Source organism: Mirounga leonina, unplaced genomic scaffold, assembly GCF_011800145.1.
Source record: "Mirounga leonina isolate KUSES-001 unplaced genomic scaffold, KU_Mleo_1.0 Mir_347, whole genome shotgun sequence".
Taxonomy (NCBI): Eukaryota; Metazoa; Chordata; class Mammalia; order Carnivora; family Phocidae; genus Mirounga; species Mirounga leonina.
The window spans coordinates 858,557-886,290 of NW_023270696.1; the positions used below are offsets into that span (position 1 = coordinate 858,557).

At 40.0% G+C, this 27,734-nt stretch overlaps 1 pseudogene; it reads right to left on the reverse strand.

Annotated features, from left to right (window-relative positions):
• Positions 1–12,034: 12,034 nt before the first annotated feature.
• The window catches only part of LOC118026876, a 20,864-nt pseudogene continuing 5,164 nt past the window's right edge, over positions 12,035–27,734 (reverse strand).

The window sequence follows — 27,734 nt, forward strand, 5'->3', positions numbered from 1 at the left end:
CTGGGACCAGATGAAATTAAGGTCTCCTACTCCTCTGGCATCTTGGACTCTTTTCCTTAATTTTAAAAGAAGGTGACTAGAAATCTTTTTACTTTAAACTACTGAAAATAAATTAAATTGCTTTATGCATTTAAAAAATCTCTTTGCCAAATGATTCACTTGTAATAAATGGGGGAAAAATCATCTTACCCTAACTCTGATGGCTGAAATTTCAGCTCTGATAGGACAGGAAGTTGAAAATCATGCAAAGGTAAGTTTTAGAGTAGAGGGAACCTATACTCATAAATAAAAGTATTATGTTAAAAATGCATTTTGCCTTCAATTATAGGAGTTTATCTTGGATTTATCTGATCTCAGGAGCAGTTCATCTGCCGTAGTTCATAGTAATTGCCTCTCTGCACATGGGACAACTCTTGAACCACATGGGATTGTTCAGGATGGAAACACTGCTTCCTCTGTTAAGTGAGCCATCCAGACTTCTACTGATCAAAGCATGACCTGTGGACTATTGATATAAGAAGCTTGTGCAAGAATGTAAATCAATTGCATTACTAAGTATGCCTTTTAGATAAGCTGTTTTTTTCCCCACTTGGTAAGACTATCTCAATAAAGGAAGTAGTATGTGATTTATATTCTGTTGCAAACTTTTTTTTTTTCTTGTCTTGGACAAGCACTTGGGAGTAACTCAGATCTAGATTTTTGTTTTTTGCATCTTGGTGAAGTGAACTATTGCACACTGTCTCCCTGCTACACACACCTTGACATGCCAGGTAAAATGTAATTAAAACACAGTTAAGCTGGAAAGAGAAAAACTTCTGGGTACCAGGAACTTAAAACTGAATTAAGAGTTTACCAGTCAATCACCCAGAGGAATATCTGAATAAATAAAGATGCCACAGTATGACTATTAATTTGGAAAAATCCATGAGACTTTCTATACCAGTAGAACTAAAAAATGAGTAGTCTCTAGATAGAAGATTGATATACAAACATCAACTGCACGCAATTGGAAAAAAATCATTCTTCTCAACTATCATAGTAAAGATTGGATCAGGTATGAAGCAAATGGATGCTAAACTCTAAAGAGAGATATAAATGAAGAGCAAGATACTTGTGTAGTCAGAAGGTATCTCTCCACAGTTGGCTAATCAGTTGCAAAAGAAAAATAGTAACTATATAAAGAAAAGACATTAGATAGTAGCATGACCATCTAATAAAAAATATCAATGGAGGCAAATGGATGTTGGCTTTTGGGTGAGACGACTTGAGAAGGACCTGTTATCACTTGTGTATAATCCTGGCATAGAATGCATACCCAGAATCTAATCATCAGGAAACACTGGATCAACTCCAAATGTGGAAGTGCTATTAAAAAGGGGAGTTCTATCTGAAGAGGGGACTGTCTTCTTCAAGAATGTCAATGTCAGTATTGACAATGGTAATTCTTGGAGGGTGGTTATGAGATTGCTCTATATACTATTTTTATTCTTTTTTTTAAGATTTATTTTTGTTTGAGAGAGAGAACTCACGAGAGTGGAGGGAGGGGCAGAGAGAAAAGAGAATCCCAAGCAGACTGTGTGCTGAACACAGAGCCCTACACAGGGCTTGATCTCACAACCCTGAGATCATGATCTGAGCCAAATCAAGAGGAGTCTGATGCTCAACTAAGTGAGCCACCGAGGCACACCTACTATTCTTACTCTTGCCTCTTTTCTCTACATATGGAATTACTTCCTACTGAAAAGTTAAAAAAAAAAATCAAAAAGATTAACAACATTCCTAAGCAACTACAATTTAAAATGTAATAAAATCCTATTAATTATAGCAATAAAAACTATCAGGTACCTGAAATAAATCTTTAAAAATTGTACAAAAAATTATACAAAAAAGACCTAAATAAATGGAGAACTATTCATGGATGGGAAGGTTCAAAGTTTCAATAGCATGACAATGCAAGTTCTGTCCCCCACCCCCCACTTTCCACCAACTAACAAAAATTCAGTGCAATTGCCATTAGCATGCTAACAGGGATTTTAATAGATTTGAGCAAGATGATTTTGAAAATGTATATGGAAAATAGCGGGGGGAGAGTATTGAGGGGAGTTTTGACAACATAGGAGGATTTGCTGTACTAGATATTAAGGTGCTATAATTGGTCTATGTAGTAGAGGCAAGATAGAGTTCATGTGCTGCCATAGGAATGCATGGAAATGTAATCTGTGACATTGAAAATGATGAAAAAAGGAAGAACTAGTCAAGGAACCTAGCTGGGACAAATAGCCATAAACATGGGAACACTACTTCTCATGTCATACCAATAATTTCCCTATGTAATAAAGACACAGCCATTCCACGGAGATTTCCTGCAGACCACCCAAAGCTAGGAGAGGGACATGGAACAGATTCTTCCCTGTAACCCTAAGTGGACCCAACTCTGCTGGTATATCACTGTCAGATTCCTGCCCTCCAGAACTGTGGGATGTGCCTATCTACTGTTTAGACCATGCCATTTTTGGCAGCCCCAGCAAATACGTACAATCCATAAGTATGTCCTCATCTTAATTAGTTACAACTGCAGTGATGTTTTTCCAAATAAGGTCATAATTCTGAGGTTGTTGGGATTGGGACTTCAAAATATGAGTTCTGGGAAACACAATTCAACTCATAAATGTAGTCTCTCCCCAAATTCATGTTCTCACATGTAGAATATATTCACTGTCTCCTAATATCCCCCAAAGTCTTAACCCATTTCAGCATCCAATTTCGTCTGGATAGCATCTAAATCAGATCTTGGTGAGCCTTGAGGGATGATTCATCCTCTCCAGCCGTGAACCTGTGAACAGACACCATGCCATGTGCTTCCCAAATATGATGGTGGGGCAGGCATAGGATAGACATTCCCATTCCAAGGGAAAGAACTCAGAAGGCAAACAGGGATCAGTGGTCCCAAGCAAGCATGCAACCTGAAGGGCAGAGTTCATTAGATTTGAAGGCTTGGGAATAATCCTCTTTGGCTGTGCTCTACCTTCCTTGTCTACCCTCTGGGACTGAGGAAGAGACAGTCCCACCTCTGAGCCTGTACCCACTGTGTCCTGATGCGAATGGCAGCCTTGTCAAACTCTGACACCTCTGGGATTATTCTTTCCTTTTCTTGAAGAATAATGTATATTTCCAGATATATAGCTTGGTTGGCCCTTTTCCTGCCTGTGGAATCTTACACTGACAGCCTTCCTACATTTCATTCTGTATCTGCCTCCTTACATTTCCAAGCTTTCAGTGTTTCTGCTGATAGAACATTCCCAGAAATTTTGTTGGTCTCCTGTGCAATTTATAAGGGTCCAAGCCATCAAAGAAGAGGGTCCTTCATAGATCTGTCCCATATAACCACACGTCTATTCCTGGCTTCAGCTGGGAGGGTTGACTGGGTAATGTCACTGTTGGATTGTGAAAGTGATATATTTATATATATATAAATATAAATAAACTACTACTTAAATAGTAAGTTACTATGTAAATATTTACTATTTATCTTTAGCCAAACAGTTATATTGAGATGTCTTAATGTTCTAGTGGTTCATCTAGTGGATTCACCTAGTGATCTACTCATTTTTCCTATACAGATAATACCTTCAAATAATAACATTGCTGCATCTTCCTTTCTCATCCTCCTGCATCTTATTTTTCCTTCTTAGTTTGTTAGTTTACATAGTTTTTGATGTGAGAAAAAAAGGCAGAAGAGAAATGATTAAATTTCCTTACTACCTTCAGCCCACTGACAAGTCCTTGAAACAGGCAGAGTGACCTTCCTCTAGGGACTCACCTGCCTTAATGTTAATACTTCGCTAAGGGCAACAGGCAATCTTAGCCCGACCCCCCAGGATCCTGTGAGTCTACTTTAACGTATAAAAATTCCTTTGGAAACTTCCTTTATCTCTAACCCCCAAGATACATGTTGGCCATCATTCCCCAAGCATATGGCCCACTGATATACATCTGAAGGGTCTCAAGACTAAGGTTTTTTTTTTTTTTTTTAAGACTAAAGTTTTATTAGATGGTAATAAATGACCTTTTCCCAACAACAACTAGCCCCTCAAGGTCCTGGAAACTTTGCTTCCAAATTCCTTAGAGGCTTAAGCTCTCCCAACCCCCTCCCAACTTGAAAGTATATACTGGGCCACTCCTCATGACCCTGGTGCGGCTCTTTCTGCCCACAGGTCCTGTCCCCCTGCTTTAATAAAATCACCTTTTTGCACCAAAAACATCTCAAGAATTCTTTCTTGGCCCTTGGTTTCGAACACTAACATCTTTTCCTACATCAGTTTTTGCTACTTGGAGTGGTGGTGATATTTCTGTTATGCTCCATGTTTTAGTAGGAATCAACCTAAGATTCACAATTCTTGGTTTCTTTTAGAGTAAAATGGTATTTAGAGGTTACAATCAGGAGTGTGGGTCCAGGTAATATTTCTTGTTCCAAACTAAGATTAAAGCATTCTTACTTAACTTTTTGGGTTTATATCTTTATTTTATATACAAAATCTTGGTTCCCAAGCACATCATTATATTTTTACTTTATCTTATTATCTATGTACCTATGTATCTATCGACTATCTATCATCTATCAATCATCTATATAAATAATCTCAAAATAATGACACAGAAATTCAAGATTTCTTCATGGTTGTTTTTGTCTGTGACATTTCCCTCTAGGTTGTACAACAACAGTAGGGTTTGACAGCCCATTAAAACTGGAAATCTTGGTAGAGATTGCACCATTTTATGCTGAGATTGAAGCCTGTTCTGACTCTTCTCAACTGTAGGTGAATTGCTTTTCTGACCAGATACCTTTAGATTCTACTTTTTTTAATCTTTGAAGCTAAGTAACTTCATCAACACTTCTCTTTCAATATTTCATGTTCTATTTCATTTTTTTGCCTTTCAATCTTCCAACTCAGTTCTCTTTCATTTCAGGAACGTCTTATGTTTTTTTTTTTTTAATTTTTTTATTCTTATGTTAATCCCCATACATTGCATCATTAGTTTTAGATGTAGTGTTCCATGATTCATTGTTTGTGCATAACACCCAGTGCTCCATGCAGAATGTGCCCTCCTCAATACCCACCACCAGGCTAACCCATCCTCCCACCCCCACCCCTCTAGAACCCTGTTTGTTTTTCAGAGTCCATCGTCTCTCATGGTTCGTCTACCCCTCCGATTTCCCCCACTTCATTCTTCCCCTCCCGCTACCTTCTTCTTCTTCTTCTTTTTTTTCTTAACATATATTGCATTGTTTGTTTCAGAGGTACAGATCTGAGATTCAACAGTCTTGCACAATTCACAGTGCTTACCAGAGCACATACCCTCCCCAGTGTCTATGACCCAGTCACCCCATTCCTCCCACCCCACCCCCCACTCCAGCAACCCTCAGTTTGTTTCCTACAATTAAGAATTTCAGGAATGTCTTATGTTTTAATAATTTCCAGGTGCATCCTTTTTGGTCTTTTTTTTTAGTGATAATAATTTTGTGTAAAAGGACAATCATAGTCTTCTGCGCCTGTCATCATTTTCTATCTGCATGACTTGGTTTATCTTTGCTGCTTAATTTTCTGTAATTTTCTTCTATTTTCAGCAGGAGATATATATATATTTTTTTAAGATTTTTATTTATTTATTTGACAGAGAGAGAGATAGCGAGAGTAGGAACACAAGCAGGGGCAGTGGGAGAGCAAGAAGCAGGCTTCCCGCAGAGCAGGGAGCCCGATGCGGGGCTCGATCCCAGGACCCTGGGATCATGACCTGAACCGAAGGCAGACATTTAACGACTGAGCCACCCAGGCGCCCAGGATATATATATTTTAAAGATTTTATTTATTTATTTGAGGGCGAAAGAGAGCGCATGAGTGCAAGGGAGGAGCACAGGAAGAAAGAGAAGCAGGCTCCCCCTGAGCAGGGACCCTGATGTGGGGCTTGATCCCAGGACCTGGGACCATGACCTGAGCCCAAAGGCAGATGCTTCACCGACTGAGCCGCCCAGGCAGCCCTTCAGCAGTAAATATTTTGCTTGTGCTTCCTCTAAAGTGTTTTGTGGTGGTACTAGATTATTGTCTGGAGACCTCTGAACTCCCGGGATCTGATCAGACCCTGTTTGCTCCTTTGCCACTCACGTCACCACAGTGCGTGTTCATGCCATGCTTCCCACTAAAAGTCACAGGACCCAGAAGTTGGTGGGTTGAGGGCACTCCCCGCTCTCTTCTGTCCTTCCCATCTCACCTCCAGCCAGAGGAATGTCTGATTCTAACCTCTAAGAGCTATCCCACAGTCCCTGTTGGGATAGCAGGGAGGCTGCAGGCCCAAAGACACATGCATTTTACTGCTGGATAGAGGGGATCGCATTAGCTACAGATGGGGACTGCACCCCACAGACAGAGCCGCACATCATGCACAGCTGTGTACCATACCTCCCCTGTTGTCATCACCACGGGGCACCCAGGGTCAAGATTATGGTCCCTGGGCTGACCACACAGGCCAGTACCCCCTCACCATTCATTGACTGTGTGATCATGGAAGCTGCTTTATCTGTGTCTGCGTCCTCGTCTGTAAACACGACAAATGTCATCACATCTACCTCAACGGGTGTGAGGAGGAAAGGAGTTACTATCTGTAAAGCACTTAGAATAATGCCTGGCACTCAGGAGGTGCTCTTAAGTCTCTTTCAGCTCTAAATACGTCTGAGGAAATAGGACTATCATATTATTGGGATAAGACCGCAGGGTCTCATCAAATTCTCCATCTCCACAACAACGGAGCACAGTGTGACCGTGGGTGAGCAGCTGAGCATGAGAGCGGGACCTCTGCTCCAGACCAGGGCTAGGCAGAGATCTGTGGCTATGAGTGTGACCGGGCAGCCATGCTTGTTTTCAGTCCCGGCCTTCACTTACTCCTGCTTAGAACTCTCTTGATGGACGTGTGCTTCTAACCTTTGAGGAGCTATTACCTTTCCTGTCAATAGCTGTCTGTTCAGAATATATGCGTGAACTGTGTTGTGTTCTCTAAGGCTCTGTGTCGTGGACTGAATTTTCCTATGCTGAAGCCCCAACCCCCAGTACCTCAGACCTTGACTGTAGTTAAAGATAGAGGCTTTAAAAAGGTAATTAAATTAAAGCACGCTCATTAGCCTCGGTTGTTATTCAGTCGGATTGGTGTCCTTATAAGAAGAGGAGGTTAGGGCACATCTAGGGGAGAGAGAAAACCATGTGCACACACAAGAAGGTGGTTATCCACTGGCCAAGGAGAGAGACCTCAGGAGAAGCCAGCCCTGCTGACATGTTTATTTTGGACTTCGCAGCCTCTAAAACTGTGGCAAAGTAACTTTCTGTCATTTGAGCTGCCCAACTTAATGTTATGGCAGCCCCAGCAAGCTAGCACGCTCTAAAGGCTCTAATGTAGAGTTAGTGCAGAAAATCCATGCTCTTCGGCACTGACGAAAAGGTCTAAATTATGTATCAACAGCCAAATGGTCATGGGGCCAAGTAAATGCATTCAGAGATCAAATAAATGATAATGAAATTTTGGCATCAAGCATATAAAGTGAATGAGTGGGGTTCTAGGAATCAAGTAGAATTTGAAAGCTTTCTTCCACTTCCTCAAGGAAGACTTCACTTAGATGGGATCTACGGTTGAACATAAAACAGAGTTGTGTCCCCTGAGCTTGGATGGCAGAAACAAAGAAGTTATGAAAAAAATTGATGAGCTGTTTAAGAAGAAAGAAAGAAAAAGAAAGAAAAAGAAAGTGGGCAGAGGAAAAAGTAGGATGAAGAATGCAAAAGGAAAGGGACAAAATAGTTCTGCCTATAAAGATTATAGGTCGTCAGAAATGTTATGCATTCCGGGCGCCTGGGTGGCTCAGTTGGTTGAGCGACTGCCTTCGGCTCAGGTCATGATCCTGGAGTCCCGGGATCGAGTCCCGCATCGGGCTCCCTGCTCGGCGGGGAGTCTGCTTCTCCCTCTGACCCTCCCCCCTCTCATGTACTCTCTCTCATTCTCGCTCTCTCAAATGAATAAATAAATCTTTAAAAAAAAAAAAAGAAATGTTATGCATTCCATTAGTGAAGTGATTTGCTACTACTCAAGCCTCCTGAGATGAACGAGCAGTTCCCAGGACTGGCGCAGACCAGGCATAGAGACTGAAGGGAGAGAATGATTCAGTCGGCCCTGAGGCAACGCCAAGTGTTTGCAGGACACATTCTAATGAGGGGGAGTCCCTGTCGGAGTGATCATGTGTGGAACTGTGCTTCCCAAGCTGTTCTGCTCATGTATATCACTTAGGAACAGGGGAAAACACAGATTCAGGCTTAGTGGGTCTAGGTTAGAACCTGGGATTCTACATTTCTATCATGCTCCAGGTAATAGATTTGGTGTCATCTCTAAAATCTCACCATGCTGTAGGTCCAAGCTATAGAAACTTTCTCCTATGTTTTTTTTTTTTTTAAGTTTTGTGGTTTTTCATTTTACATAAAGTCCATGATCCATTTTTTAAGGATGTTATTTTATTTATTTTATATATATATATATATTTATTTTTTAAAAGATTTTATTTATTTATTTGAGACAGAGAGAATGAGAGACAGAGAGCATGAGAGGGAGGAGGGTCAGAGGGAGAAGCAGACCCCCCCGCCGAGCAGGGAGCCCGATGCGGGACTCGATCCCGGGACTCCAGGATCATGACCTGAGCCGAAGGCAGTCGCTTAACCAACTGAGCCACCCAGGCGCCCCTATATATATTTATTTTATATTTTATTTATATATATATATAATACTCTGTATTTGTATACACACACACATATATATACGCTTGCTGTTATATGTATCACCATCCAGGTGATGCTGACACTGTGTATCCCACACTGGAGCAGGGAGGCTGCAGGCCCAAAGACACATGCATTTCACTGCTGGATAGAGGGGATCACATTAGCAGGTTATGCTTTTGTCGACTTCTTTATTTACATCAACATTTAACTAAAAACAATCCTGTGGAATGTCTTCTCTGAAGATGGATCAAATTTTCCAGCTGAAACCTTGCACATTGCACATAAAACAAATATTTAGGAAACATCTGAAAGAAGAGAGAAGAGACCAGCTGGGGGGCCTCAGGATAAAAGGAATGACACTGTGGTGAGGTCCCTGGGTTCTCTGTTTCTTTGTTTGCTTGTTTTTTATTCCTCTATCCCAGACCTGGAGCTGACAAAGCTCTTTTCAATCAAATGATGGCTGGAGTAATTGGATATCTGCAAGCTAAATAAGCAAATAAACTTCTGCCCAACCTTACATTTTGTGTGAAAATCAACTAAAATGGGACGCCTACCTGGCTCTGTCAGTGGAGCATGCAACTCTTGTTCTTGGGGTTGTGTGTTCAAGCCCCATGTTGGATGTAGAGATTACTTAAAAATAATAACATCTTTAAAAAAATGGATCATGGACTTTATGTAAAATGAAAAACCACAAAACTTAAAAAAAAAAAAAAAACAAAAAACAACCTAAGAGAAAATTTCTATAGATTGGACCTACAACATGGTGAGATTTTAGAGATGACACCAAACGCATGATCCATAAAAGGAAAACTTCCTAAACTGGATTTCATTAGTATTTAAAATGTTTGGGGGCACCTGGGTAACTCAGTCAGTTGGGCATCTGACTGTTGATTTTGGCTCAGGTCGTCATCTCATGGGTTGGGTGAGATCGAGCCCAGATTCGGGCTCCATGATCAGTGCAGAATCTGCTTGAAGATTCTCTCCCTCTGCCCTTCTCCCCACTAGCTCTCTCTCTAGGAAAAATAAATAAATATTAAAAAAAATTTAAGGGGTGCCTGGGTGGCTCAATGGATTAAGTATCGGCCTTCGGCTCAGGTCATGATCTCAGGGTCCTGGGATCGAGTCCTGCATCAGGCTCCCTGCTCAGTGGGAAGCCTGCTTCTGCCTCTCACTCTCCCTCTGTGCTCTCTGTCTCAAATAAATAAATGAAATTAAAATGTTTGTTGAGCGAAAGACTTTGTTAAAATGATGAAAAGAAACAAACTACAGATAGGGAATGGGTATTTCCAAACCATATGTCTGATAAGAAACTTCCAGGTAGAATATATAAGGAAATCTCAAATTCAACAACAGAAAACAATTAGAAAACAGGCAAAGGATGAGCTTCATCGAGGAAGATGCACCGATGAAAGATGAAGAATGTTCATCATTGATAGCCATTAGAGAAATTCAAATTAAAATCAGTGAGATATTCTTAGGCATCTATCAGAATGGGTAAAATAAAAAAAAATGACAACACTAAATGCTTGCAAGGATGCAGAGAAACTGGATCGCTCATATGTTGTTGGTGGGAAAGGTAAGTTGTATAGCTGCCCTGGGAAGCTTATGGCAGTTTCTTACAAAATTAAACAGCTGTTTACTACGTGACCCAGCAATTGCACTCTTAGGCATTTATCCCAGAGAAACACAATTCTAATGATCACACAAAGCCTGTTCATAAATGTTCATAGCAGCTTTATTCTGATAGCCTGTCCTGGAGACAGCTCAGAATCTTTCAATGGGTGAATTAGATGGTCTGAAGAATCAATACCCTGGAATACTATTTGGCAATAAAAAGGAAAAAAAAAACCTATTGATACACACAACAACCTGGATGAGTTTCCAGAGAATTATGCTGAACGAGAAATGCCAATCCCGAAAATGTCAATCCCGAAAGCCTACTTTCTATGTAGTTCTATTTGTATAAAATTCTTGAATTGGTCAAAATGTAGAAACACAGGATAGATGGGTTGATGCCAAGATTTAAGCAGGTGTGATGCGGCTGGGAGAGAAGCAGGTGTGACTGTCAAAGGCAATGGGAAGGATGCTGTGTGTGGGGAAATACTCTGTATCTTCTGTGTATCAATGTCAGTATGCTTGCTGTTATATTGTAGTACAGTTTTGCAAGATGTTACCATTGGTGGACACTGGGTAATGGGTCTATGGGATATCTATTAATTCTTACAGCTGCACGTGCATCTACAATTACCTCAAAATACAATGTTTCTTTTAAAATAAATCCAGTGTAGCAGGCACGGTGAGAATGCCTTTATAGCCATAAGATTGTAACGCTTTTGAGATTACTGTTTGCTTTAGGGTATTGCAAGAATGAGCACTCCTGTACTTGCTTCTTGTCATTATTCTGGTCAGACATGGAGCTCTTGCTTAACAGAAAGTGATGTGTGGGAATTACACTGAGAGTAATCCATAAGATGACCATGATGGTGCCTCCCTCTTGATTAGATTCGTATTCTGGGTTGCTTTCGTCAAGAGTTGAGAAGTGTCAGCTGTGAAGCCTGTGGCTTACAGCTCTGGACCCACACCCATATCACTCCGCTTCATGGTGAGGCTGGTGCTGGGAGTGTGCATGCCATATTCCTGCTTCGCTTGATCATTTCTCATTAGGCCTCATGCAGAGGGGGTGATAGAGGCAGGTGGGCTGCTTGTGGGCTGGAGTTGGGAAGGAGATGTGCTCTTGCTTGGTTTCTTTCCTGTTCATTTAATCTCTAAGGGCATTATATTAGGTAAAAGCAGTTGAATGAAGATGCTCCACTGAGTGGTGAGCAAAACCAGTGTTTCTTCAATGACATCAGCCCAGCCAGCAATGCTTCTGACTCAGAAGTAGGAGGTCCAGAAACGTATGCTCCCCGGGGCCTCTTCTCTGGGCCACCAGTTTTAAAAATTCCTGTTCTTTCTTTGTGTCCCCCTAGTGCTAGGGGGTGCTTCTTTTTGCCTTTTCCTTCCCCCAATATCTAGTTGATAATTCCTTGTAATAAATGCCCTCTTTTTGTTTTTATAATGGAAGTGGTGTCTACTTCCTGATGGTAACCTGACAAGGACAATGTTACTCCTACATTTTTGTTTAAGGATAACAGTTTCAGGTGCATCAAATTTACCTTTCATTGGTCCACTGTCTGTGCAAAGCGGGCTAACGTCCCCTCCACTAGAGGTGATAGTTGAGTCCTCATGCGTCAGATACCACACGTCTGAGCCAATGAACTGGACAAAAGCTGACCTGAGCCTCTCCTGCACTCTTCACTGGCCATTCTGTCTTTCCGTAAGAGCCTCTTGAAAGCCCCCTTTATGTCCTTGTTCCTCAAAGTGTAGATGAGGGGGTTGAGAGTGGGGGTCACCACAGTGTAGAAAAGAGTTAGGAACTTGCCTCCCTTCTGGGAGAAGTGACTCCGGGGTCGGATGTAAATGGCAGTGAACTGCAGTAGAAGAGAAAGACGACCACCAGGTGGGAAGGGCAGGTGCGGAAGGCCTTGCTCCTGCCCTCCCGGGATGGGGTGGCCAGCACTGTCTGGGCTATGTGGCCGTAGGAGACAAGGATGAGCAGGAGCGGCCCCAGCAGGAAGACGGCACCAGTCACTGAGATCTGGAGCTCGTTGATCTGTGCGGATCAGCGCAGGGACCTCACAGACAAAGTCGTCAACCCGGTGGTGATGGCAAAAGGGGAGTTTCATGGTGGTGGCAGACTGCAGCAAGGCGCCGAAAATCCCACTGGCCCAGACCAGGAACGCCAGCTTGTGACACAGGGGCGCGTGCATGATTCCCGCGTGGTGCAGGGGTGAGTACCCGGCCACGCAGCGATGGAAGGCCATGACCAGCAGCAGACACACTCTGCAGCTCCCAGTCCCAGGAAGAGGTAGAGCTGGACTGCACATCCCAGGTAGCTGATGGTCTTGTCTGAGCCCCCAAAATTGACCAGCATCTGGGGGTCCAGCTGGTGGTAAAGCAGAGGTCCAGGATGGAGAGGTGGGTGAGGAAGTAGTACATGAGGGTGTGCAGGTGGGGGTCTAGGTGAGACAGGAATATGATGGTGGTGTTGCCCAAAGACAGACGCAGTCACAAATAGGGTCATTTCTAGCCTGGGGTTACCCGAGAAGCCCAAGAAGATGAAGCCATTGCCATATCTATCCAGCGCCCACCTGCAACTGCAAGGAGCAACACATCAATCAGAATATCACCTCCAAGAGGTAGAGAAAAGTGATTTTTGATTTTAGAAGATTGCCCTTTCTTTGTTAATAGTTTCTCTAAACTTTTACTGGCTTTTCTTTTATCTCAGTCTCTTTGGACATTTTCATCTGTGAATTTCTTCAAACTTGGATGGCTTTGGCAAACTCCTAGAACATGACACTGTGGCGTATTATTATTTAAAACTAACCCTTCCCACTATGACAACTTATGCCAACAAACTGGATAACTAGATAAAATGGAGAAAAACTTTAGAAACATACAAACTACCAAAACTGAATCAGGAAGACATAGAAAATCTGAATAGATCAATTACTATTACAGAGAGTGAATCAGTAATAAAAAAATCTCCCAAAAATGAAAAACCTAGGACTAGACGTCTTCACTGGTGAATTTTACCAAACATTTGTAAAAGAAATAACACCAAAACCTTCTCAAACTTTTCCAAAAAAATCAGAGGAAAGAAAACTCCCAAATTCCTTTAACAAGGGCAGCATTACCTTAATACAAACTCCAGATAAAGACACCACCAGAAAAGAGAACAACAGACCAATACCCTCAAGAATATAGATGCAAATATTCTCAGTAAAATGTTAGCACGCTGAATTCAGTAGCACATAAAAAGGATCATGTCCCACAATCAGCAGAACTTATCCCTGGGATGCAAGGGTGGTTTAATATATGCAAATCAATCAATGTGATCCATCACATTAATACAATGAAAGACAAAATTATACAATCATTTCACTACAAGTGGAAAAAATATTTGACAAAATTCAATATTGTAAATAGAATCATTCTTTTTCCAGATAATTCATCATTAGTGTATAGAAATATTACTGATTTCTGTTTGTTAACTTTGTGCCCTGAAACGTTACTGAATTTGTTAGGTTTTTGGTGGAGTTTTTATGATTTTCTTTACATAAAGTCATGTCATCTGCAAATAAGAACATTTTACTTCTTCCTTTCCAATTCTGATGGCTTTTGTTTCTTTTTCTTGCCTGATTATTTCAACCTATGTCAAGGATTTTTTTCCCCCATTTTTTCCTTTTAGGAGTTTTATGGTTTCAGATCTTACATTGAAGTTTTTAAACTATTTTGAGTTAACTTTTGTTAGTGATATAAGACAGGAGTCTAATTTCATTCTATTACATGTGAATATCCAATCTTGACAGTGTGATTTCTTGAAGAAACTGTTTTTTTGTGTGTTAGTTCTGGGGCTCGCTCATCAAATATTAGTTGACTATATATGCATGGTTTTATTTCTGGGTTCTCTATTCCATTCTTTTGATGTAGTTACCTGTTTTTATGTTAGTACAACACTGTTTTGATTACCATGACTTTATAGTATAGCTTCAAATTAGGAAGTGTAATGTCTTTGTTTTATTCTTCTTCATAATTGCTTTGGCAATTCAGGGTCATTCGTGGTTCCAAATAAATTCTAAAATTGATGTTTCTACTTCTGTAAAAATGCCATTGAATTCTTACAGGACTGCATTGAATCTATACATGGCTTTTTGGTAGTATTGACATTACAAGAATATTAGTCCTTCTAATTCACAAACACAAGATACCTTTCTATTTATTTGTGTCCTACACTATTTCTTTCACCAATGTGTTATAATTTTTAGAGTGGAGATCTTTCACCTCCTTTGTTAAGTGTTTTCTTAAGTATTTTACTGTTTTGATGACATTGCCTGATTAATCTGGCTAGAATTTTCAGTACTATGTTGAATAAATGCAGTGAGAGAGTACACTCTTTTCTTATTGTTGATCTTAGAGAAAAGCTCTCAACTCAACCTTTCAAAATTGAGTACAGTATTAGCTGTGGGCTTGTCATAGATAGCCTTTATTACTTCAAGCCACATTCCTTCTATACTTAATTTGTCAAGAGTATTTTTTTGAATAGGTTGGCAATGTTTTTTGAATATGACACATAAAGCACAAGCAACATAATAAAAAATAAACAAGCAAACACACATCAAACTAAAAAGCTTCTGCACAGCAAAAGAAATAATCAACAGAATGAAAAGGCAACTTATGGAATAGGAGAAAATATTTGCAAATCTTGTATCTGATAAGGGATAAATATCCAGAATATATACAGAACTCATACAACACAACACAACACAACACACACACACACACACTTAAGATGAGCAAAGGACCTGAACAGAATTTTTTCCAACAAAGATATACAAAAGGCCAACAGGTACATGAAAAGATGTTCAGCCTCACTAGTTGTTAGAGAAACACAAATCAAAACCACAATAAAATATTACCTCATGATTGTTAAAATAATCATTATGAAAAAGACAAGGGATAATAAATACTAGTGTGGATGTGAAGAAAAAGGATCCTTGTTTACTGTTGGTGAGATTGTAAATTGGTATAGCCACTATGGAAAACTGTATAGGATCTTGAAAAAATTAAAAATATCCCTACTATATGATGCAGTAATTCCACTCCTGGGAATCTGTCCAAAGCAAATGAAACAATAACTAGAAGATACTTGCACCCACATGTTCATACTAGCACTATATACAATAGCCAAGATACAGAAACAACCTAAGTGTCCATTGACAGATGACTGGGTAAAGAATTTGTTATATAGGCCATAATTAGATATAAGAAAATTGTAACTAAAAAGATGTGAAATATGATGCATATACATAAAATATGGAGGGAGTAAAAAAAAAGAAAGAATTTTTAAAAAATGTGTTTGAACTTAAATGATCATAAACTTAATATAGACTGCTATATACTTAAGATGTTATATATGAACCTCATGGTAACCACAAACCCCAAACTCATGCTAAATAGATAAAAATGAAGGGAAAGAGCCAAATATAACACTTCAGAAACTCATCAGTTATAGTGAAAAAGAGCAGGAGAAGAAAGGAACAGAGAAAAACTACAAAACAATGAGAAATCAATGAACAAAATGGCAATACATACATACCTATCAATAATTACTTTAGATATAAATGACCTAAATGCTCCAATCAAAAGACATAGGGTGGTAGAATGAATTAAAAAAAAAAATCTGTATGCTGCCTGCAAGAGACTTATCTTAGACCTAAAGACACATATAGACTAAAAGTCAAGAGATGGAAAGATATTTACCATGCAAATGGAAGCAAGACAACAGCAACAACAACAAATGGGATAGTAATGTTATATCAGGCAAAATAGACTTTAAAACAAAGACTGTGACAATAGACAAAGAAAGGCATTACATAATGATAAAGGGATCAATCCAATAAGAGGGTATAACAATTGTAAATATCTATGCACCCAACAAAGGAGCACCTAAATACATAAAGCAAATATTAATGGAAATAAAGAGAGAAATTGATGGTAATACAATTATAGTAGGGACTTTAACATACCCGTTTCATCAATAGATAGATCATCAATGCAGAAAATCAATAAGGAAATAATATCTTTGAATAATATATTAGATCAGATGGACATAACAGATACATAGAAAACATTCCATCAAACAAAACAAAACACACATCCTTTTCAAGTACACATAGAACATGCTACAGAATACATCACATATTAGGCCATAAAACAAGCCTCAATAAATTAAAAAATACTGAAATCATACCATGCATCTTTTCCGACCACAACAGTATGAAACTAGAAATAAATCACAAGGAAAAAAAAAACTGGAGAAAAGCAAAAACATGTGGAGGCTAAACAACAAGTTACTAAACAACCAATGTGTCAACACACCAATCAAAGAAGAAATTTAAAAAATACATAGAGACAAATGAAAATAAAAACACAATGGCCCAAACTCTTCAGAACACAGGGAAAGCAGTTCTATGAAGGAAATATATAGTGGTGTAGGCCTACCTCAAGAAACAAGAAAAAGCTCAAATAAACAATCTCAAACCTCATAGATAAAGGAACTGGAAAAAGAAGAACAAGTAAAGCCCAAGGTGAGTAGAAGGAGGGAAATAATAAAGATTAGACCAGAAATAAATGACATAGGGACAAAAAAAAAAAAAAAAAAAAGAAAGAAAGAAAGAAAAAATCAATGAAACCAAAAGCTGGTTCTTTGAAAAGATCAACAAAATTGATAAACCTTTAGCCAGACTCATCAAAGAAGGAAAAAAGAAAGAAAGAGAAAGAAAGGACTTAAATAAACAAAAGCAGAAATGAAGGAGGGGAAATTACAACTGACACCACAGAAATACAAAGAATTATAAAAGAATACCATGAAAAACTATATGCCAACAAATTGGACAACCTAGAAAAAGTGAATAAATCCTAAAAACATGCAATCTTCCAAAACTGAATCAGGAAGAAATAGAAAATCTGAACAGACCAATGACTAGTAACAAAAGTGAATTGGTAACCAAAAAACTACTAAAAAAATAAAAGTCCAGAACCAGATGGCTTCACAGGTGAATTTTACAAAAAATTTGAAGAAGAGTTAATACCTATTCTCAAATTATTCCAAAAATGTAGAAGATGAAGAAAAGCTTCCAAATTCATTCCATGAGGCCAGCATAACCCTCATATCAAAATCAGACAGACTCCACAAAGAAAAATACAGACCAATATCCTTGATGAACATAGATGTAAAAATCCTCAACAAAATATTAGCAAACCAAGTCAAACAATACATTAGAAGGATCATTCACCATGATCAAGTGGGATTTATTTCAGGGATGCAAGAATGGTTCAATAATCACAAATGAATCCATGTCATATATCACATCAACAAAACAAAGGATAAAAATCATATGATCACTCAATAGATGAAGAGAAAGTATTTACAAAATCCAATATCCATTCCCAATGAAAACTCTCAACAAAGTGGGTTTAGAGGGAACATAGCTCAATATAATTATTGCCATATGTGAAAAACCTATAGCTACCATCATAGTGGTGAAAAACTAACAGCTTTTCCCCTAAGGTCAGGAACAAAACAAGGATGCCCATTCTCACCACCTTTATTCAACATAGTATTGGAAATCCTGGACACAGAAATCAGAAAAGATAAAGACATAAAAGGCATCCGTATTGGTAAAGAAGGAGTTAAACAATCATTATTGGCAGATGACATAATACTATACATAGGAAATCCTAAATACTCCACCAAAAACTACTAGGAGTAATAAATGAACTCAGTAAAGTTGTAGGATATAAAATTAACATAGAGAAACAGGTTGCATTTCTATACACTAATAATGAGGTCACAGAAACAGAAATTAAGAAAACATTTTCCATTTATGGTTGCACCAAAAATAATAAAATACCTAGGAATAAACTTAACCAAGGAAGTGAAAGACTGTACTCTCAAACTATAAAAAATTGATGAAAGGAATTGAAGATGACACAAATAGAAAGATATTCCATGCTCATGATTTAGAAGAACTAATATTGTTAAAATGCCCACAATACTCAAAGCAATCTATACATTTAATGTACTCCCTATCAAAAGACCAACAGCATTTTCCAAAAAACTAGAACAAATAATCTTAAAATTTGTATGGAACCACAAAACACCCTGTATAGCCAAAGCAATCTTGAGAAGGAAAAAATAAAGCTGGAGATATCACAATTCCAGATTTCAAGATATAATATAAGGCTGTGGTAATAAAAACAGTGTTATACTGGCACAAAATAGATTCAAAGATCAATGACACAGAATAGAAAGCCCAGAAATAGACCCAAACTTTTATAATCAATTAATCTATGACAAAGAAGGCAAGAATATACAAAGTCAGTCTCTTCAACAAATGGTGTTGGGATGAGATAGCTACATGCAAAGCAATGAAACTGGACCATTTCTTATACCATACACAAAAATAAACTCAAGGTGGATTAAAGACCTAAAAGTAACACCCGAAACCATAAAAATCCTAGATGAGACACAGGCAATAATTTCTCTGACATTGGCCATAGCAACATTTTTCTAGATATGTCTCCTGAGGCAAGGGAAACAAAAGCACAAATAAACTCTTGGGACTTCCTCAAAATAAAAAGTTCCTGCACAGTGAAGTAAACAATCAATGAAAAGGCAACCTACTAAATGGGAATATTTGCAAGTGATATATTCAATAAAGGATTAATATCCAAAATATTTAAGGAATTATACCACTCAGCATCAAAACAAGCAAACAATTCAATACAATTAAAAAAGGGGCAGAAAAAGTGAATGGACATTTTCCCAAAAAAGACATATAAATGGCCAACAGACACATGAGAAGATGCTCAAAATCACACATCATCAGGGAAATACAGATCCAAACCACAATGAGAGATCATTTTACACCTGTCAGAATGGCTAAAATCAACAACACAAGAAATAACAAGTGTTGGCAAGGATGTGGAGAAAAAAGGAAATCTCATACACTGTTGGTGGAAATGTAAATTGGTACAGCCACTGTGGAAAACAGGAAGGAGTTTCCTCAAAAAGTTAAAAATAGAAATACCATATGATCCAATAATCCCACTACTGAGTATATATCCAAAAAAACCAAAAACACTAATTTGAAAAGATACATGCATCCCTATATTTATTGCAGCATTATTTATAATAGCCAAGATAAGGAAGCAATCTCTATCCATTGATAGACGAATGGGTAAAGAAGATGTGGTATGTGTGTGTATATGTGTGTGCATGTGTGTGTGTAATGGAATATTACACAGACATTAAAAAAGACTGTGCAATTTGCAACAACGTGGATGGACTTAAAGGGTATTATGCTAAGTGAAATAAGTCAAACTGAGAAAGACAAATATCATATGATTTTACTCACATGTGGAAATTAAGAAAAACCAAATAAACAAACAAGCAATAGCAGAATCAGACCTACAAATACAGAGAACACACTGATGGCTGCCAGAGGAATGGAGGGTGGGGGTGTTCATTTTTTTTTTATTATGTTCTGTTAATCCCCATACATTACATCATTAGTTTTAGATGTAGTGTTCCATAATTCATTGTTTGTGCATAACACCCAGTGCTCCATGCAGAATGTGCCCTCCTCAATACCCACCACCAGGCTAACCCATCCTCCCACCCCCCTCCCCTCTAGAACCCTCAGTTTGTTTTTCAGAGTCCATAGTTTCTCATAGTTTGTCTCCTCCTCCGATTTTCCCCCCTTCATTCTTCCCCTCCTGTTACCTCTTCTTCTTCTTCTTCTTTTTTTTTAACATATAATTATTATTTGTTTCAGAGGTACAGATCTGAGATTCAACAGTCTTGCACAATTCACAGCGCTTACCAGAGCACATACCCTCCCCAGTGTCTATCACCCAGTCACCCCATCCCTCCCACCCCACCCCCCACTCCAACAACACTCAGTTTGTTTCCTGCGATTAAGAATTCCTCATATCAGTGAGATCATATGATACATGTCTTTCTCTGTTTGACTTATTTCACTCAACATAATACCCTCCAGTTCCATCCACATCATTGCAAATGGCAAGATCTCATTCCTTTTGATGGCTGCATAGTATTCCATTGAATATATATACCACATCTTCTTTATCCATTCATCTGTCGATGGACATCTTGGCTCTTTCCACAGTTTGGCTATTGTGGACAATGCTGCTATAAACATGAGGGTGTACATACCCCTTCAGATCCCTACATATTTATCTTTGGGGTAAATACCCAGTAGTGCAATTGCTGGATCATATGGTAGCTCTATTTTCAACTTTTTGAGGAACCTCCATACTGTTTTCCAGAGTGGCTGCACCAGCTTGCATTCCCACCAACAGTGGAGGAGGGTTCCCCTTTCTCCGCATCCCCGCCAACATCTGTCCTTTCCTGACTTGTTAATTTTAGCCATTCTGACTGATATGAGGTGGTATCTCATTGAGGTTTTGATTTGGATTTCCCTGATTCCAAGTGATGTTGAGCACTTTTTCATGTGTCTGTTGGCCATTTGGATGTCTTTGGAAAAGTGTCTGTTCATGTCTTCTGCCCATTTCTTGACTGGATCATTTGTTCTTTGGGTGTTGAGATTAAGAAGTTCTTTATAGATTTTGGATACTAGCCCTTTATCTGATATGTCATTTGCAAGTCTCTTCTTGGGTGGGGGTGTTCAAAATGGGTGAAGCAGAGTGGGTGGTACAGGCTTCCAGTTACAGAACGAATAAATCATGGGGAGGAAAGGTACAGCCAAAGGGAATATAGTCAGAGGAATTGTAATAGTGTCCTATGGTGACAGATGGTAGCTACACATAACATACAAGCTTGTCAAATCACCAAGTTGTACACCTGAAACTAATGTAACATTGTGTGTCAACAGTACTCAAGTAAAAAATTAAAAAATAGAATTTATGATATATATATACATGATGGAACATTATTCAGCCATAAAAAGAGGAAATCTTGTCAATTATAACAATATTGATGGACCTTGAGGATCTTTTAAGTGACATAAGACAGAGAAAGACAAGTACTGTTGATCTCACTTATATGTGAAATGTAAAAACAAAAACAAAAACAAAAAAACAGAAAACCACGAAGTCCTAGAGAAAGAGATGAGATTTGTGGTTACCCCAGATTTGTGGTTGGAAGTAATGCAATTGCAGGAAGGTGGTCAATAGTTACCAGCTTCCAATTATAAAGTAAGTTAGCACTGGGGATGTGTGTATAAATGATGTTTAATGCTGCTGTAGGCTGTATAGGAAATTTGCTGAGAGTAGATCCTAAGAGTTCTCATCACAAGGAGAGAATTTTCTCTCTTTCTCTCTTTTTTTTTTGCTTTTTGTCATTGTATCTATATGAGAAATGGGTGTGATCATTTCATACTATATGTGAGTCAAACCATGATGCAGTAACTTATACAGTGATGTGTATCAATTATATCTTTTTTTTTTAAAGATTTTATGTATTTGATAGAGAGAGACACAGCGAGAGAGGGAACACAAGCAGGGGGAGTGGGAGAGGGAGAAGCAGGCCTCCCGCCGAGCAGGGAGCCCGATGCGAGGCTCGATCCCAGGACCCTGGGATCATGACCTGAGCCGAAAGCAGACGCCTAACGACTGAGCCACCCAGGCGCCCCTCAATTATATCTTAATAAGCTGGACAACAACCTGCCTACCTTTGTCATCCTTTTGGAAATAGCATCATTTGATTCTTCTACCCTTTTCTTTAGACTCAAGGCTGCCCTTTTGTTTCTGCTTATGTTATTTTAGGTTGAAATTTGTGTTTTCTATCTGGAACAAAAAAAACCCTCCAAACAAATCCACTTTTGTGCTCATCCTGAGTCATGTCTACCTTTTTCCTAATGAGCAGAATTTGACATCTAATATGTCACTCAGTGGTATTTCCATTGATCATTGATGAAACCACCATGGTTTTGAGAACTAATGATGTATTTTATGAGAGTGCATGTTCTGTGCTCTCCTGTTTGAAGTTGTGACAGAGGTTGGCAACAAACAGCCACACAGGTGCTCTCCTCCCATGTCTGGAAGAACCTAGACCAGGGGATCTTGGAGCATATTAATTTACTAGATACGCTTGTCCCATTTGGCCCTCACTCCATGGAGTTGGCCATGTTTTTTCCTAATATACATGTCTGCAAGTCTCAACTTCTTATGTGACTGAATATCAAAATGGTCCCAGGGACATTTTCAAACTGTTTATAAGGTACAGCTGACTACACCACTTCACTATGTGAGGGTCTCTGCTGATATGAGGTGTTATTACTACTGCAGTGTCTTTCCTGATGGTCTTGCTTGTGCAAGCTGCGTTAAAGTAGGGCTAAGAACACCTTAGTCTGTTCATTGCAAGTCTTTCCTATGAACCAGCACTGGGCGGTCCAACAGGCTGTGCTCTGGACCCGAACTCTGCCAGTGCCCCAAGGCAATGGCTTTGTGGTTCCTCCTCAGGAAAGTGGTCCTTACACGTGCCTTTCCTGCCCCATCTTTCTACCTGTCCAGCCTTAATTCATGTAAAACTCCAGTTGTAGTTATAGATGGTGATAAGCAGTAGAGAATCTGGGCATACCCTTGGGCAGGCCAGGCAAATCTAAAACAGAGCAGAGTCACAACAAAAGGAGTATCCACTGAGGAAAGAGCACTCTCTCACCTAGAATTTGTGCACATGTTGGGGGACTAAGAAGTATTTCCGTGGTGCATATTATGGACCTCATGATAGAATTTGGTCCCCCATTGCATCCTGCACAGTGATCTTCTGACAATTCTCCTGCATGCCATTTGCTGACCTCACTGATCCTGTCCACTCGTGCATGCAAGGGCTCCCACCTTCCCCCTGGATGCCCTCCAGCAACCCTGATGATGAGGATATCATGGCATCTGCTACCTGTAAGGACTTACAGAAATTAGTTTTACAACAGCTACTTGGAATTTAGGGAAATATTCTCTTGGCTGCTACTTAACGATGTAATATACTTACATTTCTCTCCCCATCTGCATCTAAAACGTGAACTGCCAACAATTTTCAGTTTGTACTGTCAATGCATACCTGCCGTAGTTTTCATTACTATTTAAATTATTAATATATTAATTAAGTTCTAGCATTAATCAAATTGATATTAAATCTTAATGACAAAATAAATGCATCTTACTTTTTTACTTTTACTCATGTAATTTCATGCCCAATCCCATTTTCATTCTTATGTGGCAGTTGGCTATGTCCTCTTACAGATGGTAAGCTACATGTCTACATGTTGTGGCAAGTGCCTGGCAATGGACACTCAAAGGGCAGATTGCTCTGCCCTTAGCTGAGGATATCGATTTCTGAAGTTTCTGAAAATGCAGAGAACCGTTGAGCAGGGAAAACACGTACACTAATCTCAATCTTTTTGAGTATGTGCCTGGAATGTGTTCCTTTCCCCTTTCCCCCTCAGCCTATCAAATCATCGCCGTTCCCAAAGACATCACTTAGGTTCCCACTTCTTGCTCAGAGGATTTTAGGGTATAGTATTTCAGCCCAGGTTTGGTCACTGCGTGAGCAGCGGAGTAAATGACTTACCTCCAGAACACCATAGTTGTTGAAGGGGGGCTGGGATTAGAGACCTGCTTTTATTAGCATCTCGGTGCACAGAATCAGGGAGAGATAATGGCCCTGGAAATTTCCTGCCTATCCCAGAAAGACTCCACCCGCTGATGAGGCCACTGGGACCTCTTCCCAGATGAAAATTAGCCTTTCATCTGGGTGTCTTCTGTGGCGGGCTCTCTGTCATCTCGGTGCTTATCTGTACCTGCTCTGAGCGATCAGGGATGGGGACCCTTGTGGGCACACCATGGAGGACTTCCCTCCTGTCTTCCAAGCTGCTTAAATCAGACTTGTTCATAAATCAATTCTGTCAATAGAAGGCTCAATAAATCCTATTGGTCTTTGGAGTCTTGTGCTCAGACTGGCTCCCATCCTCATGGTTTCCTCTGGCCAGGTGTCTGCATTGGGAATGTAGTGTTTTCTTCCTCATGGACAAAAGACAAAGATGCTCAGAAGAGACATTGAGATCCAGTGGAAAGGATTTCTTATATGTTGTTTATTCTAAATTTTATGTATGCTTGTAGAAGAATATTCATAATACTAAATTCTCTATACCCTGTGTCCCCGCAGTAGTCACTGTCATGGTTTTATGTGTGTTCATGAGGTCACATGCAAACTCAACTATATATGTTAATTTTCCCCCTAAAGTTGGAGAGAAAATGATAGGCTCAAAAACATCAAGGGGGCAAATCAGTCCTTGGGTTTTCACTTTCTTCTTCTCCTTACCATCACAAAGACAAAACAGTACAAAAACTGAAAACCACATTATGTTATGGGGTCAACACCGTGTTTTTAAAAAGCACAACAATATTTTGTAAGTTTTTACCAACTAGTTGTTGAAGATTGAGAACATGACTTTGCCTTTTAGCTACTCGGTTTTCTCTTCCTTAACCCTCTGGCCTTGGTTAGAGGATTACCTGTCTGCCCATTGCCACCAGAGATCTTGCTGTGGTTACGTGTCAGTGGATCACTAACAACAACAGTGCTTAATGTCTGAGAAGAGAACGTATCTGGTAGTGAACGTAAATTTTGCAGCTGTTTGTACAGCTAGGGCTTCTGCCTCTCCAGGGAGGGCTCCGGTCACTGGCATTGTTTACAGTGACTTCATACACGTCTTTGCCTCATTCATCGTGCACATGACTGCCGGGGCCCCTAAGGAAACACCAGCCATAAGGAGACTGTATTTGAGGGCCTGAGAAGAAGGAAGGTAAGAGATGAAAACTCCCTTGAAGGGAATGAGGAGACTGAGGGGAAGCAGGACTCTATGGGAAGGCTCCTAATGGGAGAGGAAGGGATAGAAAGTGGACATTTTGATGGGTTTTTGGAGTAGTGGTGTTGGGGTCCGGAACCATCAGCCAAGAAAGAATTCTTGAGATGGCTTTGGTGCAAAAAGGTGGTTTTATTAAAGCATGGGGGCAGGACCCGTGGGTAGAAAGAGCTCCTGCCCTGGGATTGTGAGAGGCATCTGATTACATACCTTGGGATTGAGGGGGAGTAAAGGTAAGGGAAGTTCCAAAAAGATTTTCATCTGCTAAAGACTAACAGGATCCTGGAGACCTGGCTATGGTCAAGCTGAGGTGATTTTTCCCTCTAGTGAGGCATTAACATTAACACAGTTGGGAACTTCCTAGAGGAATCGTATACTCTGCCTGCCTCAAGTATATGTCAAAGGGCTGCAGGTCAGAAGGACATTTAACTTTGTCTACATTTCCTTCTGCCTTTGTTTCCCACATCAATTTCCTGTTGGGTTTTGTTTTCTGCTTCTGGAGTCCTAGGTTTGAAAAGTTTGAACAGGTGTCCTTTTCTAGTACCACAGCAAGTCAGGGCCCCTGACCCAGATGCTGTGGGACAGAAATGGCCAGCTGACCCTCACTGAGGGAGGGACCCCACAGATGCCAGCTTCAGAGCCACGCGCTGGAGTCCACCTGCATCCCCGACCACAAATAATCATGAACACGTACTCCGTGTGGGTGCTTAGAAATAACTATCAGGGTAAAGAATGGTTTCTTCACACCACTGAATGAACAGAAGCTTCAACCTCAGTGGGGAAGCTCCAGGGGCATGAGAAATCACAGGAGTGAAAAACACACCTCAGAATACTGCAGAAATATCCTAAACGGGGAAATCTATAGACACAGAAAGTAGCTTAGGTCCGGAGGTGTGTGGTGGAATGCAGATTTGGGGGTGATGCCTAAGTGGGAGTGGATTTTCTTAAAGGTGAAAAATTCTGAGATTTGGTGATGGATTTACAACTGTGTGAGTATACTAAAAGTTATCGAATTCTACATTTTACATGAATGGATTATATGGTATCCAATTACATCTCAGTAAGACTGTTGTTTTATTTTTTTTTTGAAAAATTTTTAAAGATTTTATTTATTTATTTGACAGAGAGAGAGAGAGAAGGGGAGAGCAGGGAGCCCGATGTGGGACTTGATCCCAGGACCCTGGGATCATGACCTGAGCCGAAGGCAGACACTTACCAACTGAGCCACCCAGGCATCCCAAGACTGTTGTTTTAAACATTATTTATAGTTATAACTATATCAGATAGTTATCTCAGTACATCTTTCTGCCTCAAGATTTAGTCCTTGATTTTTTTTATGTAGGTTTTATCCCCCTTTTTAAATTGGATGTGAAGTGGTAGCTCATCCGTGATGTTTTTGCAACAGTAGGAAGGTTTCTTCAAGCCTCTGCCTTTCCCTGATGCAGGTGAGGAGACTCAGGGGTGGGATAGTTGAGAGCATGGAAAAGGGTGACTGTGATTTGTGTCATGGAGATTTGGGCAGTGATGGGGCAGATGCATTAACAAGGATGTTTTTCGTTTTTCCTCTGCCTTGCCTTTTTTTAATAAAGATTTTATTTATTTATTTGAGAGAGAGAGAGAGAGAAAGCACATGAGTGGGGGAGAGGGTCAGAGGGAAAAGCAGATTCCCTGCCGAGCAGGGAGCCCGATGCGGGACTTGATCCCGGGACTCCAGGATCATGACCTGAGCCGAAGGCAGTCGCTTAACCACCAGGCGCCCCTCTGCCTTGCCTTTATGTCCAACCTTGACAAGTTATGAAGTCTACACTCCACTGGCATTGACCCCAGTTTCCGCCTGTGCTTGTGATTTTCTGTGCTGTCTTTGCCCCCTTCGCTTGCTCCTGCCGGAGCCTCAGGAGACCAGCAGTGGCTCCCCATGGGCAGGAAGACTGCGAATTCAGCAGAGTCCTGCTCATCCTTGGGTGGGTCTACTGTTCTGGCATTGACCTAGGAGGCAACATTTTAAATGCGAACTTTAAGTGATTCTGAGGAAAGGAGACCATTGTTGTCCTTTGAGAAAACTAGCTTGGTGGGAGTGGTGGACACATCCCCAGTGAGTCGCTTATTTGCTGTGCAATCTTGACTAATCTAAATCACACTCTCTCATCGTGTAAAATGGAGATGCAAAAATATGTATTCTTTAGTGATTTTTTAAAAGATGTTTGTAAAGCTCCAGCCCTAAGCAGCAATAACTGGTTTCCTTCCTGTTTTCAGTTTCCATGGGCTTCATGTTTACTTCCTTTTCTTGTGTCATATACAACATGGAAGTACTGTGTTAAGTACAGGAACCAGGATTAGCCTGTGAGGTGGCTATCATGGCCAGCATGAATCAAGATTAGCCTGTGGATGACTATCATTGCCAGCATGAATCAGGATTTGCCTGAGG